Source organism: Kogia breviceps, chromosome X (genome assembly GCF_026419965.1).
Source record: "Kogia breviceps isolate mKogBre1 chromosome X, mKogBre1 haplotype 1, whole genome shotgun sequence".
Classification (NCBI taxonomy): domain Eukaryota; kingdom Metazoa; phylum Chordata; class Mammalia; order Artiodactyla; family Physeteridae; genus Kogia; species Kogia breviceps.
Window position 1 is genome coordinate 52,163,112 of NC_081330.1, and position 15,162 is coordinate 52,178,273.

The following is a 15,162-nucleotide window of genomic DNA, read 5'->3' on the forward strand; positions in this document are numbered from 1 at the left end:
TATGTGGGGTGAGCCTGTAGCAGCAGAGACCAGTGTGACATTGCAACAGCCTGAGGCATTCCGTGTGTTCTCCCAGAGAAGTTGTCCCTGTTTCAAGGAACCCTGGTAATGGCAGGCTGCACAGGCTCCTGGGAGGGGAGGTGTGGAGAGTGACCTGTGCTTGCACACAGGCTTTTAGGTGGCTGCAGCAGCAGCCTTAGCGTTTCATGCCTGTCTCTGGTGACCACGCTGATGGCAGTGGCTTGTGCCCATCTCTGGAGCTCATGTAGGCAGTGCTATGAATCACCTCTCCTCGCACACCCCAAAACAATAGTCTCCTGCCTCTTAGGCAGTTCTAGACTTTTTCCTGGACTCCCTCCCAGCTAGCTGTCTCCCATTTTAAGTCATTTAAAATGTTACTATGGGAGACGGCTTAAAGATGGCGGAAGAGTAAGACGCGGAGATCTCCTTCCTCCTCACAGAGACATCAGAAATACATCTACACGTGGAGCTTCTCCTGTAGAGCACCCACCGAACGCTGGCAGAGGACCTCGGACCTCCAAAAAGGCAAGAAACTCCCCACATATCTGGGTAGGGCAAAAGAAAAAAGAATAAACAGGGACAAAAGAATAGGGACGGGACCTACGCCAGTGGGAGGGAGCCGAGAAGGAGGAAAGACTCCCACACACTAGAGGCCCCTTTGCGGGCGGAGACTGCGGGCGCCGGAGGGGGAAGCTCCGGAGCCACGGAGGAGAGCTCAGGCACAGGGGTGCGGAGGACAAAGCGGAGAGATTCCCGCAGAGGATCGGTGCCGACCGGCGCTCACCAGCCCAAGAGGCTTGTCTGCTCGCCCGCCGGGGCGGGCGGGGCCGGGAGCTGAGGCTCGGGCTTCAGTCGGATCCCGGGGAAAGGGCTGGAGTTGGCAGAGTGAAGACAGCTTGAAGGGGGCTAGTGTGCCACGGCTGGCCGGGAGGGAGTTCGAGAGAAGTCTGGAGCTGCCGAAGAGGCAAGAGACCTTTTCCTCCCTCTTTGCTGCCTGGGCGCGAGGAGAGGGGATTAAGTGCGCCGCTTAAAGGAGCCCTAGAACCGGGCGCGGAGCTGCCGAAGAGACAAGAGACTTTTTCTTGCCTCTTTGCTTCCTCGGGTGTGAGGTGAGGGGATTAAGAGCACCGCGTAGAGGAGCTCCAGAAACGGGCGCGAGCCGCGGCTGTCGGCACGGACAGTAGAGACGGGTGTCGGACGCTAAGGTTGCTGCTGCCACCACCAAGAGGCCTGTGTGTGAGCACAGGTCACTCTCCACACCGGCCCTCCCGGGAGCCCATGCAGTCCGCCACTGCCGGGGTCCTGGGATCCAGGGACAGCTTCCCCGGGAGAACGCACGGCGCGCCTTGGGCCTGTGCAGCGTCACGTCGGCCTCTGACGTCGCGGACTCGCCCTGCCCCCGTGCCACTCCCTCCCCCGAGCCTGAGTGAGCTGGAGCCCCCGAATCAACTGCTCCTTTAACATCATCCTTTCTGAGCGAAGGGCAGTCGCCCTCGGACAACCTACACGCAGAGGCGGGACCAAGTCCAAAGCTGAACCCCAGGAGCTGTGCGAACAGAGAGGAGAGGGGGAGATCTCTCCCAACAGCCTCAGAAGCGGCGGATTAAAGCTCCACAATCAACTTGAAGTGCCCTGCATCTGTTGAAAACCTGAATAGACAACAAATCATCCCAAGTTGAGGAGGTGGACTTTGGGAGCAAGATATACTATTATTTTCCCCTTTTTTTTCTTTTTGTGGGTGTGTATGTGTGTGCTGCTGTGTGAGATTTTGTCTGTATAGCTTTGCTTGCACCATTTGTCCTAGGGTTAGACCGACCCATTTTTCTGTTTTTTGTTTGTTTTTTTGTTTTTTGTTTGTTTGTTTGTTTGTTTTTGTTTGTTTTTTAAAAGGAAATTTTTCTTCTTAATAATTATTTTTTATTTTAATAACTATACTTTATACTACTCTGTCTTCTCCCTTTCTTTCTTCCTTTCTTCCCTCCTTCCCTCCTTTCTTCCTTCCTTCCCCCTTCTTTCCTCCCTTCCTCTCTTCCTTCCTCCCTTTCTTCCTCTGCACCTTCCGTCCTTGCTTTCTTGCTTCCTTCCTTCATTTATTCCTTCCTTTATTCCTTCCCTCCCTCCCTCCCTCCTTCCTTCCTTTTCTTTCCTCTCTATTTATTCTACCTTTTATTTTGAGCCGTGTGGATTAAAGGTTCTTGGCGCCCCAGCCAGGCACCAGGGCGGTGTCCCTGAGGTGGGAGAACCAACCTCAAGACACTAGTCCACAAGAGACCTCCGAGCTCCACGTAATATCAGACGGCGAAAATCTCCCAGAGACCTCCATCTCAACACCAAGACCCAGCTTCACTCAAGGACCAGCAAAGAACAGTGCTGGACACCCTATCCCCAACAAAGAGCAAGACAGGTCTACAGCCCCATCCATTAGCAGAGAGACTACCTAAAATCATAATAAGGTTACCAACATCCCCAAACACACCACCAGACGAGGACCTGCCCACCAGAAGGACAAGATCCAGCCTCATCCACCAGAACAGAGGCACTAGTCCCCCCAACCAGGGAATCTACTCAACCCACTGAACCAACCTTAGCCACTGGGGACAGCCACCAAAAACAACAGGAACTACGAACCTGCAGCGTGCAAAAAGGAGACCTCAAACACAGTAAGATAAGCGAAATGAGAAGACAGAAAAACACACAACAGATGAAGGAGCAAGATAAAAACTCACCAGACCTAACAGATGAAGAGGTAATAGCCAATCTACCTGAAAGAGAATTTAGAATAATGATGGTGAAGATGATGCAAAATCTTGGAAATAGAATAGACAATTTGCAAGAAACAGTTAACAGGGACCTAGAAGAAATAAAGAGGAAGCAAGCAACGATGAGCAACACAATAAATGAAATTAAAAATACTCTAGATGGGATCAATAGCAGAATAACTGAGGCAGAAGGACGGATAAGTGACCTGGAAGATAAAATAGTGGAAATAACTACTGCAGAGCAGAAGAAAGAAAAAAGAATGAAAAGAACTGAGGACAGTCTCAGAGACCTCTGGGACAACATTAAACGCACCAACATTCGAATTATAGGGGTCCCAGAAGAAGAAGAGAAAAAGAAAGGGACTGAGAAAATATTTGAAGAGATTATAGTTGAAAACTTCCCTAATATAGGAAAGGAAATAGTCAATCAAGTCCAGGAAGCACAGAGAGTTCCATACAGGATAAACCCAAAGAGAAACACGCCACGACACATAATAATCAAACTGTCAAAAATTAAATACAAAGAAAACATATTAAAAGCAGCAAGGGAAAAACAACAAATAACACACAAGGGAATCCCCATAAGATTAACATCTGATCTTTCAGCAGAAACTCTACAAGCCAGAAGGGAGTGGCAGGACATATTTAAAGTGATGAAGGAAAAAAACCTACAACCAAGATTACTCTACCCAGCAAGGATCTCATTCAGATTTGATGGAGAAATTAAAACCTTTACAGACAAGCAAAAACTGAGAGAGTTCAGCACCACCAAACCAGCTCTACAACAAATCCTAAAGGAACTTCTCTAGGCAAGAAACACAAGAGAAGGAAAAGACCTACAAGAACAACCCGAAACAAGTAAATGGTAATAGGAACATACATATCGATAATTACCTTAAATGTAAATGGATTAAATGCTCCCACCAAAAGACACAGACTGGCTGAATGGATACAAAAACAAGACCCATATATATGCTGTCTACAAGAGACCCACTTCAGACCTAGGGACACATACAGACTGAAAGTAAGGGGATGGAAAAAGATATTCCATGCAAATGGAAATCAGAAGAAAGCTGGAGTAGCAATTCTCATATCAGACAAAATAGACTTTAAAATAAAGACTATTACAAGAGACAAAGAAGGACACTACATAATGATCAAGGGATCGATCCATGAAGAAGATATAACAATTGTAAATATTTATGCACCCAACATAGGAGCACCTCAATACATAAGGCAAATACTAACAGCCTTAAAAGGGGAAATCGACAGCAACACAATTATAATGGGGGACTTTAACACCCCACTTTCACCAATGGACAGATCATCCAAAATGAAAATAAATAAGGAAACACAAGCTTTAAATGATACATTACACAAGATGGACTTAATTGATATTTATAGGACATTCCATCCAAAAACAACAGAATACACATTTTTCTCAAGTGCTCATGGAACATTCTCCAGGATTGATCATATATTGGGTCACAAATCTAGTCTGGGCAAATTTAAGAAAATTGAAATCGTATCAAGTATCTTTTCCGACCACAACGCTATGAGACTAAATATCAATTATAGGAAAAGATCTGTAAAAAATACAAACACATGGAGGCTAAACAATACACTACTTAATAACGAAGTGATCACTGAAGAAATCAAAGAGGAAATCAAAAAATACTTAGAAACAAATGACAATGGAGACACAACGACCCAAAACCTATGGGATACAGCAAAAGCAGTTCTAAGAGGCAAGTTTATAGCAATACAATCATACCTTAAGAAACAGGAAACATCTCGAATAAACAACCTAACTTTGCACTTAAAGCAATTAGAGAAAGAAGAACAAAAAACCCCCAAATTTAGCAGAAGGAAAGAAATCATAAAGATCAGATCAGAAATAAATGAAAAAGAAGTGAAGGAAACAATAGCAAAGATCAATAAAACTAAAAGCTGGTTCTTTGAGAAGATAAATAAAATTGATAAACCATTAGCCAGACTCATCAAGAATAAAAGGGAGAAGACTCAAATCAATAGAATTAGAAATGAAAAAGGAGATATAACAACTGACACTGCAGAAATACAAAAGATTATTAGAGATTACTACAAGCAACTGTATGCCAATAAAATGGACAACCTGGAAGAAATGGACAAATTCTTAGAAATGCACAACCTGCCGAGACTGAACCAGGAAGAAATAGAAAATATGAACAGACCAATCACAAGCACTGAAATTGAAACTGTGATTAAAAATCTTCCAGCAAACAAAAGTCCAGGACCAGATGGCTTCACAGGCGAATTCTATCAAACATTTAGAGAAGAGCTAACACCTATCCTTCTCAAACTCTTCCAAAAGATAGCAGAGGGAGGAACACTCCCAAACTCATTCTATGAGGCCAACATCACCCTGATACCAAAACCAGACAAAGACGTCACAAAGAAAGAAAACTACAGGCCAATATCACTGATGAACATAGATGCAAAAATCCTCAACAAAATATTAGCAAACAGAATCCAACAGCACATTAAAAGGATCATACACCATGATCAAGTGGGGTTTATCCCAGGAATGCAAGGATTCTTCAATATACGCAAATCAATCAATGTGATACACCATATCAACAAACTGAAGGAGAAAAACCATATGATCATCTCAATAGATGCAGAGAAAGCTTTTGACAAAATTCAACACTCATTTATGATAAAAACCCTGCAGAAAGTGGGCATAGAGGGAACTTTCCTCAACATAATAAAGGCCATATATGACAAACCCACAGCTAGCATCGTTCTCAATGGTGAAAAACTGAAACCATTTCCACTAAGATCAGGAACAAGACAAGGTTGCCCACTCTCACCACTCTTATTCAACATAGTTTTGGAAGTTCTAGCCACAGCAATCAGAGAAGAAAAAGAAATAAAAGGAATCCAAATAGGAAAAGAAGAAGTAAAGCTGTCACTGTTTGCAGATGACATGATACTATACATAGAGAATCCTAAGGATGCTACCAGAAAACTACTAGAGCTAATCAATGAATTTGGTAAAGTTGCAGGATACAAAATTAACGCACAGAAATCTCTGGCATTCTTATACACTAATGATGAAAAATCTGAGAGTGAAATTAAGAAAACGCTCCCATTTACCATTGCAACAAAAAGAATAAAATATCTAGGAATAAACCTACCTAAGGAGACTAAAGACTTGTATGCAGAAAACTATAAGACACTGATGAAAGAAATTAAAGATGATACAAATAGGTGGAGAAATATACCATGTTCTTGGATTGGAAGAATCAACATTGTGAAAATGACTATACTACCCAAAGCAATCTACCGATTCAATGCAATCCCTATCAAATTACCACTGGCATTTTTTACAGAACTAGAACAAAAAATTTCACAATTTGTATGGAAACACAAAAGACCCCGAATAGCCAAAGCAATCTTGAGAACGAGAAATGGAGCTGGAGGAATTAGGCTCCCTGACTTCAGACTCTACTACAAGGCTACAGTAATCAAGACAATATGGTACTGGCACAAAAACAGAAATATAGATCAATGGAACAGGATAGAGAGTCCAGAGATAAACCCACACACATATGGTCACCTTATCTTTGATAAAGGAGGGAAGGATATACAGTGGAGAAAAGACAGCCTCTTCAATAAGTGGTGCTGGGAAAACTGGACAGCTACATGTAAAAGTATGAAATTAGAACAATCCCTAACACCACACACAAAAATAAACTCAAAATGGGTTAAAGACCTAAATGTAAGGCCAGACACTATCAAACTCTTAGAGGAAAACCTAGGCAGAACACTATACGACATAAATCACAGCAAGATCCTTTTTGACCCATCTCCTAGAGAAATGGAAATAAAAACACAAATAAACAAATGGGACCTAATAAAACTTAAAAGCTTTTGCACAGCAAAGGATACCATAAACAAGACCAAAAGACAACCCTCAGAATGGGAGAAAATATTTGCAAATGAAGCAACTGACAAAGGATTAATTTCCAAAATTTATAAGCAACTCATGCAGCTCAATAACAAAAAAACAAACAACCCAATCCAAAAATGGGCAGAAGAACTAAATAGACATTTCTCCAAAGAAGATATACAGATTGCTAACAAACACATGAAAGAATGCTCAACATCATTAATCATTAGAGAAATGCAAATCAAAACTACAATGAGATATCATCTCACACCGGTCAGATTGGCCATCATCAAAAACTCTAGAAACAATAAATGCTGGAGAGGGTGTGGAGAAAAGGGAACCCTCTTGCACTGCTGGTGGGAATGTAAATTGATACAGCCGCTATGGAGAACAGTATGGAGGTTCCTTAAAAAACTACAAATAGAACTACCATACGACCCAGCAATCCCACTACTGGGAATATACCCTGAGAAAACTATAATTCAGAAAGACTCATGTACCAAAATGTTCATTGCAGCTCTATTTACAATAGCCAGGACATGGAAGCAACCTAAGTGTCCATCAACAGATGAATGGATAAAGAAGATATGGCACATATATACAATGGAATATTACTCAGCCATAAAAAGAAATGAAACTGAGTTATTTATAATGAGGTGGATGGACCTGGAGTCTGTCATACAGAGTGAAGTAAGTCAGAAGGAGAAAAACAAATACCGTATGCTAACACATATATATGGACTCTAAGGGAAAAAAATGTCATGAAGAGGTTAGTGGTAGGACGGGAATAAAACACAGACTCACTCGAGCATGGACTTGAGGATATGGGGAGGGGGAGGGGTGGGCTGTGACGAAGTGGGGGAGTGGCAGGGACATATATACACTATCAAATGTAAATTAGATAGCTGGTGGGAAGCTGCTGCATAGCACAGGGAGATCACCTCTGTGCTGTGTGACCGCCTGGGGGGGTGGGATAGGGAGGGTGGCAGAGAGGGTGATGCAAGAGGGAGGAGATGTGGGAGCATGTGTGTATGTATAACTGATTTAGTTTGTTGTAGAGGGAAAACTAACACACTATTGTAAAACAATTATACTCCAATAAAGATGTTAAAAAATAAAAAAAAAATAAAAAAAAAAATGTTACTATGTACATTCACAATGTTGTGCAACTATCACCACTATCTATTTCCTGAACTTTTAAAATCACACCAAAGAAAAACTCCGTACCAATTAAGCAATAACTCCCCATTTGCTCTCTCACCAATTTATGGTAATCTCTCATCTACTTTCTGTATCTAAGAATTTTTCTTTTCTAGGTGTTTTATTTTTGTCCCTCTGTGTCTGGTTTATTTTACTTCATATATTTTCAAGGTTGATCCATATTGTTTCATGTATCAGAACTTCATTTTTAATGGCTGAATAATATTCCATTGTATAAATATATCACATTTTTTTATCCATTTATCTGTTGATGGACACTTGGGTTGTTTCTATCTATTGACTATTGTGAATAATATTTCTATGACCACTTGCACACACATATTTTTTTGACTCCCTTATGATAATTCTATGTTGAACTTTTAGGGGACACTTAAACAGTTTTCCACAGAGGTTGCACCATTTTGCATTCCCACTAACAATGTACAAAGGTTCCAATATCTCCACTTTCTTGCCAATTCTTGTTACTTTGGTTATTTTTTAATAGTCATTCTAGTAGGTGGTAAGTACATATAAAATTGTAATTTTTTATTTGTTTTTTAATTGAGGTATACTTGATTTACAATATTATTATAATTTTCAGGTATACAATATAATGACTGACAATTTTTAAAGATTATAGTTATTTATAGTTATTATAAAATATTCCCTGTGCAGTATAATATATACTTGTAGCTTATTTATTTTATATGTATTAGTAATACCTCTTAATCCCCTACCCTTATCTTGTGCCTTCCCTCTTCCATCTCCCCACTGGTAATCACTAGTTTGTTTTCTATGTGAGTCTGTTTCCTTTTTGTTATATTTACTAGCTTGTTTTATTTCTTAGATTCCACACATATGTGAAAACATACAGTATTTGTCATTCTGTCTCTGAATTATTTCTACTAAGTATAATACCCTCAAAGTTTATCCATGTTGTTGCAAATGGCAAAATTTCTTTCTTTTTATGGCTGAGTAGCATTCCATTTTATATATATGCCAAGTGTTCTTTGTCCATTCATCTGCTGATGGACACTTAGTTTGCTTCCAGTCTTGGCACTGCAAATAATGCTACTATGAATTTTGGGGTGCATGTATCTTTTCAAATCAGAGTTTTCCTTTTCTTTGGATACACACCCAGGAGTGTTATTGCTGGATCATATGGTAGTTCTATTTTTAGTTTTTGGTGGAACCTCCATGCTGTTTTCCACAGTGGTTGCACCAGCTTACATTTCTACAATATACAAAAGTTCTCTTTTCTTTCCATGCTCACCAACATTGTTATTTGTGGTCTTTATGACAATAGCCATTTTAAGAGATACAAGGTGACATCTCATAGTGGTTTTGATTTGCATTTCCCTGATAATTAGTGATGTGGAGCATCTTTACATGTGCCTGTTAGCCATCTGTATGTCTTTTTTGGAAAATATCTATTCAGGATTTCTGCCCATTTTCAATTGTGTTGTTTGGTGTTATTGTTTTTGTTTTTTGATATTGACTTGTATGAGTTGTTTATGTATTTTGGATTTTAATCCCTTATTGGTCATATCATTTGCAAATATTTTCTCCCTTTCAGTAGGTTGTCTTTTCGTTTTGTCAATGGTTTCCTTTGCTATGCAAAGGCTTTTAAGTTTAATTAAGTCACATTTGTTTATTTTTGCTTTTGTTTTCTTTGCTTTGGGAGGCAGATCCAAAAATGTATTTCTACAATTTATGTCAAAGAGTGTTCTGAATATGTTTTCTTCTAGGAATTTTATGTTTTCCAGGCTTACATTAGGTCTTTAACCATTTTGAGTTTATTTTTGTACATGGTATGAGAAAGTGTTCTAACTTCATTCTTTCACATATAGCTGTTCAGTTTTCCCAGTATGACTTATTAAAGAGATGATCTTTCTTCCATTGTATATTCTTGCCTCCTTTGTCTTAGATTAATCGGCCATAAGTACGTGGTTATGGGCTCTATTCTGTTCCATTGATCTGTATGTCTGTTTTTGAGCTAATAACATACTGTTTTGATTACTGTAGCTTTGTAGTATAGTCTGAAGTCAGGGAGTCTGATTCCTCCAGCTCTCTTCTTTCTCAAAATTATTTCTGCTATTCAGAGTTTTTTTGTTTTTCCATACAAATTTTAAAATTATTTTCTCTAATTTTGTGAAAAATTCCACTGTTATTTTGATAGGAATTGCAATGAATCTGTAGATTGCCTTGGGTAGTCTAGTCATTTTAACAATATTAACTCTTCCAATCCTTGAACATGGTTCAAGGATTTCCATCTGTTTGTGTCATCTTCAGTTTCTTACATCAGTGTCTCAAAGTTTTCTAAGCAGAGGTATTTTACCTCCTTAGGAATGTTTATTCCTAGGTGGTTTTTTCTTTGTTTTGTGATTGTAAATGGGATTGTTTTCTTAATTTCTCTTGCTGAAAATTTGTTGTTAGTGTATAGAAATACAACATGTTTCTATGTATTAAATTTGTATCCTGTAGTTTTACCGAATTCATTGATGAGGTCCAGTAGTTTTGTGGTGTCTTTAGGATTTTCTGTGTATAGTATCATGTTGTCTGCAAACAGTGACAGTTTTACTTCTTCCTTTCCAATTTGGATTCCTTTTATTTCTTTTTCTTTTCTCTTGTTTCTTTCTTTTTCTTTCTTTCTTTCTTTCTTTCTTTCTTTCTTTCTTTCTTTCTTTCTTTCTTTCTTTCTTTCTTTCTTTCTTTCTGGCTGCATTGGGTCTTTGTTGCTGCACATGGGCTTTCTCTAGTTGCAGTGAGCAACTACTCTTTGTTGCAGTGCTCAGGCTTCTTGTTGCAGTGGCTTCTCTTGTTGTGGAACATGGGTTCTAGGCACATAGACTTCAGTAGATGTGGCACGTGAGCTCAGCAGTTGTGGCTTGAGGGCTCTAGAGTGAAGGCTCAGTAGTTGTGGCTCACTGGCCTAGTTGCTCCGCAGCATGTGGGATCTTCCCAGACCAGGGCTTGATCCCATGTCCCCTGCATTGGCAGGCGGATTCTTAACCACTGTGCCACCAGGGAAGCCCTGATTTCTTTTTCTTCTCTGATTACTGTAGTGCATTGCAGTATTTATTTGTATTTCTTAATGACTAATGATGTTAATTATATTTTCATGTGCTTATAGGCCATTTGGAAAAATGTCTATTGAAGTCATTTGCCTATTTTTGTTGTTGTTGAGTGTAGGGGTTTTATATATATTATGGATATTAAATCTTTATCAGATATGTGATTTGCAAATATTTTCTCCCATTATGTGGGTTGTTTTTCCTCTCTCGTGACAGTGTGATTTGATCTACAAAAATTCTTAATTTTGATGAAGTCCAATTTATCTATTTTTTTATTGCTTCTGCTCTAAATGTCATATATAAGAAAGCATTGCCAAATAAAGGTCATCATGATTTGCTCCCTGTATTATCTTCTAATAGTTTAGTGATTCAGCTTTTAAGTTTAGGTCTTTGATTCATTTTGAGTTATTTTTGTAGGTGGTGTAAAGTAAGAATTCAATTTCATTCTTTTGCATTTGGATATTCACTTTTACCAGCACCGTTGTTGAACACTGTTCTTTCCAAATTCAATGGTCTGGGCATCTTGTTGTAAATCAATTAGCCATATATGTGAAGATTTCTTTCTGGTTTCTAAATACTATTCCATTGGTCTCTATGTATATCCTTATGCAAGCACTACACTGTCTTCATTACTATAAATATGAAGTAACCTAACTTTAGACCTCAAAGAACTAGAAAAAGAAGAATCTGAGCCCAAAGTTAGCAGAAGGAAGGAAATACAAAGATCAGAACAGAAATAAATAAAACAGACAGCAGAAAATAAATAAATAAATAAAGAAGACAAACAAAACTAAGAGCTGGTTTTTGAAAAGATAAACAAAACTGACAAAACTTTGACCAGACTAAGAAAAAAGAAAAGAGAAGACTCAAATAAATAAAAGCAGAAATGAAAGAGAGGGGAATACAACTGATTCCATAGAAATACAAAGGGCCATCAATTACTTATGAACAATTATGCACCAAGAAATTGGATAACCTTGAAGAATGGATAAATTCCTAGAAATATAACACTAAACAAAACTGAAACACCAATAAACAGAAAATCTGAACAAAACAATAATGAGTAAGGAGATTGAATCAATAATGAAAATCCTCCCAACAAAGAAAAGCCCAGGACCAGATGGTTTCAAAAGTTAGGTTGATTATTTTAGATCTTTCTTTTTTTTCTTCTTCTTTTTTTTTTTTTTTGTGGTACACGGGCCTCTCACTGTTGTGGCATCTCCCGTTGTAGAGCACAGGCTCCAGACGTGCAGACTCAGCGACCATGGCTCACGGGCCCAGCGCTCCGCGGCATGTGGGATCTTCCCAGACCGGGACACAAACCCGTGTCCCCTGCATCGGCAGGTGGACACTCAACCACTGCACCACCAGGGAAGCCCTAGATCTTTCTTTTTTAAATGTTACACATTTATCACTATAAACTTTCCACTTAGAACTGCTTTTGCTGTATCCCATAAATTTTGGTATATTGTGTTTTCAATTTCCTTTGTTTCAAGATATTTTTTTATTTCCCTTTTGATTTCTTTTTTGACCCATTTGTTGTTCAGGAATTATTTAATTTTCACACATTTATGAATTTTTCAGTTGCCCTTCTGTTATTGATTTATAGTTTCATACCACTGTGGTTGGAGAAAGATAGTTTTTATTATTTCATCTTAAATTTGCTCTAATTTTTTGGGAGGGCCTAACATAATTATTCTGGAGAATGCTCTATGTGTATTTGAAAAGAATGCATATTCTGCTTCTGTTGGATTGAATGCTCTGTATATTTTTGTTAGTGTTATTACAGGTCCATTTTTTCCTTATTGATATTCTATATGGACATTCTAGCTACCGTTCAAAGTGGGGTATTGAAGTTTCCCATGGCAGGACAAGCTGGGCATTCACAAACACATTTTTCTACCCACAGTGGTAGAAATCATAGGCCAAAAAGTTTCTCTTGGCACTGAGTTTGTCAGCCTGGGGAAAAACTGTGACATGGAAAGTGAAACTGTTCCACTTACCCTCTTCAATGTGTCCAATCTCAGATTTTATTTTTTTCTTCAAACATGTGCTGGAACTTCTCTGCTGGACTCCCAAACTTCCACAAAGACACTGTCATACGTGGATGATTGTCAAAATTGTTGTTCTTTGGGAAGGCTGAAGATGGAAGAAAACTCCTATTCTGTCATTTTAATGATGTCAATCTTTTCAATATAGTTTCAGATCAGGAAGTTTGCTGCCTCCAGCTTTATTAATTTACAGATTGATTTGGCTATTCAGAGTCTTTTATGCTCACAGATGGATATTAGGATATTTTTAATATTCTATAAAAATGTCCTTGGGATTTTGGTGGGGATAGCATTGATTCTGTAGATCACATTGACTAGTATGGACATTTAAACAATATTGAGTCTTCTAGTCCATGAATATGAGATATCCTTCCATTTACTTCTATCTTTAATTTTTTTCATCAATGTTTTGTAGTTTTCAGTGTACTCATTTTAACTCCTTTTTGAGTTCATTCCTAAGTATTTTATTCTTTTTGATGTTATTATAAATGGGATGGTTTTCTTTTTTTTTGTGTGTGTGGTACATGGGCCTCTCACTGTTGTGGCCTCTCCCATTGCAGAGCACAGGATCCAGAAGCGCAGGCTCAGTGGCCATGGCTCAAGGGCCCAGCCACTCCACAGCATGTGGGATCCTCCCAGACTGGGGCACGAACCCATATCCCCTGCATCGGCAGGCAGACTCTCAACCACTGTGTCACCAGGGAAGCCCGGGATGGTTTTCTTAATTTCCTTTTTGGAGAGTTCATTTTTGGTATATAGAAATGCAAACTAGGAAACCATAAACAAAACAAAAAGATAACCTACAGTCTGGAAGAAAATATTTTCAAACAATGTGGCAGTCAAAGGCTTAATTTCCAAAATATACAAACAGCTCATACACCTCAATAACAAAGTAACAAACAACCCAATCAAAATGTGGGTGAAAACCTAAATAAACATTTATCTGAAGAAAACATACAGATGGCCAACAGGCACATGAAAAGATGCTAACTAAGATAAAGATAATCACTAATTGTTAGAGAAATGAAAATCAAAACTACAATGAGGTACCAACTCACACCAAACAGAATGGCCATCATTAAAATGTCTATAAATAATAGATGCTGGAGAGGGTGTGGAGAAAAGAGAAGCCTCCTACACTATTGGTGGGAATGTTAATTGGTACGACCACTATGGAAAACAGTATGGAGGTTCCTTTAAAACCTAAATATACAGTTACCATATGATCTAGCAATCCCACTCCTAGGCGTATATCTGGAGAAAACTTTAATTCAAAAAGATACGTGCACCCCAGTGTTCATAGCAGCACTATTTACAGTAGCTAAGACATGGAAGCAACCTAAATATCCATCAACAGATAAATGGATAAAGAAGATGTGGTGTATATATATATATATATATATATATATATATATATATACACACACACACACACACACACACACAATGGAATACTACTCAACCATAAAGAAGAATGAAATAATGCCATTTGCAGCAACATGGATGCACTTAAAGATGATCATACTAAGTGAAGTAAGTCAGACAGAGAAAGATAAATATCATATGATATCACTTATGTGTGAAATCTAAAAAATGATACAAATGAACTTATTTACAAAGCAGAAACAGACTCACAGACATAGAAAACAAACTTATGGTTACCAAAGGAGGAGTTTGTGGGGGAAGGATAAATTAGGAGTTTGGGATTAGCAGATGCAAACTACTATATAAGAAAATAGATAAATGACAAGGTCCTACTGTATAGCACAGGGAACTATATTCAATATATTGTAATAAACTGAAAACAATTTTTAAAATACAAACAAAATTTTACATTGATTTTGTTTATCCTGTAACTTTACAAAATTTATTAATCAGTTCTAAGAGCTTTTTTTATAGAATCTTTACAATTTTCTACATATAAGATCATGTTATCTATAAACAGAGATAATTGAACTACTTCCTTTCCAATTTGGATGTCTTTTACTTATTTTTCTTGCCTAAATGCTCTGGCTATGACTTCCAGTACTATTTTGAATAGAGGTTGTGAGAATAGATATCCTTATTCCTGATCTTAGAAGAAAAGTTTCAGTTTTTCACCATTTAATATGACATTCATTGTT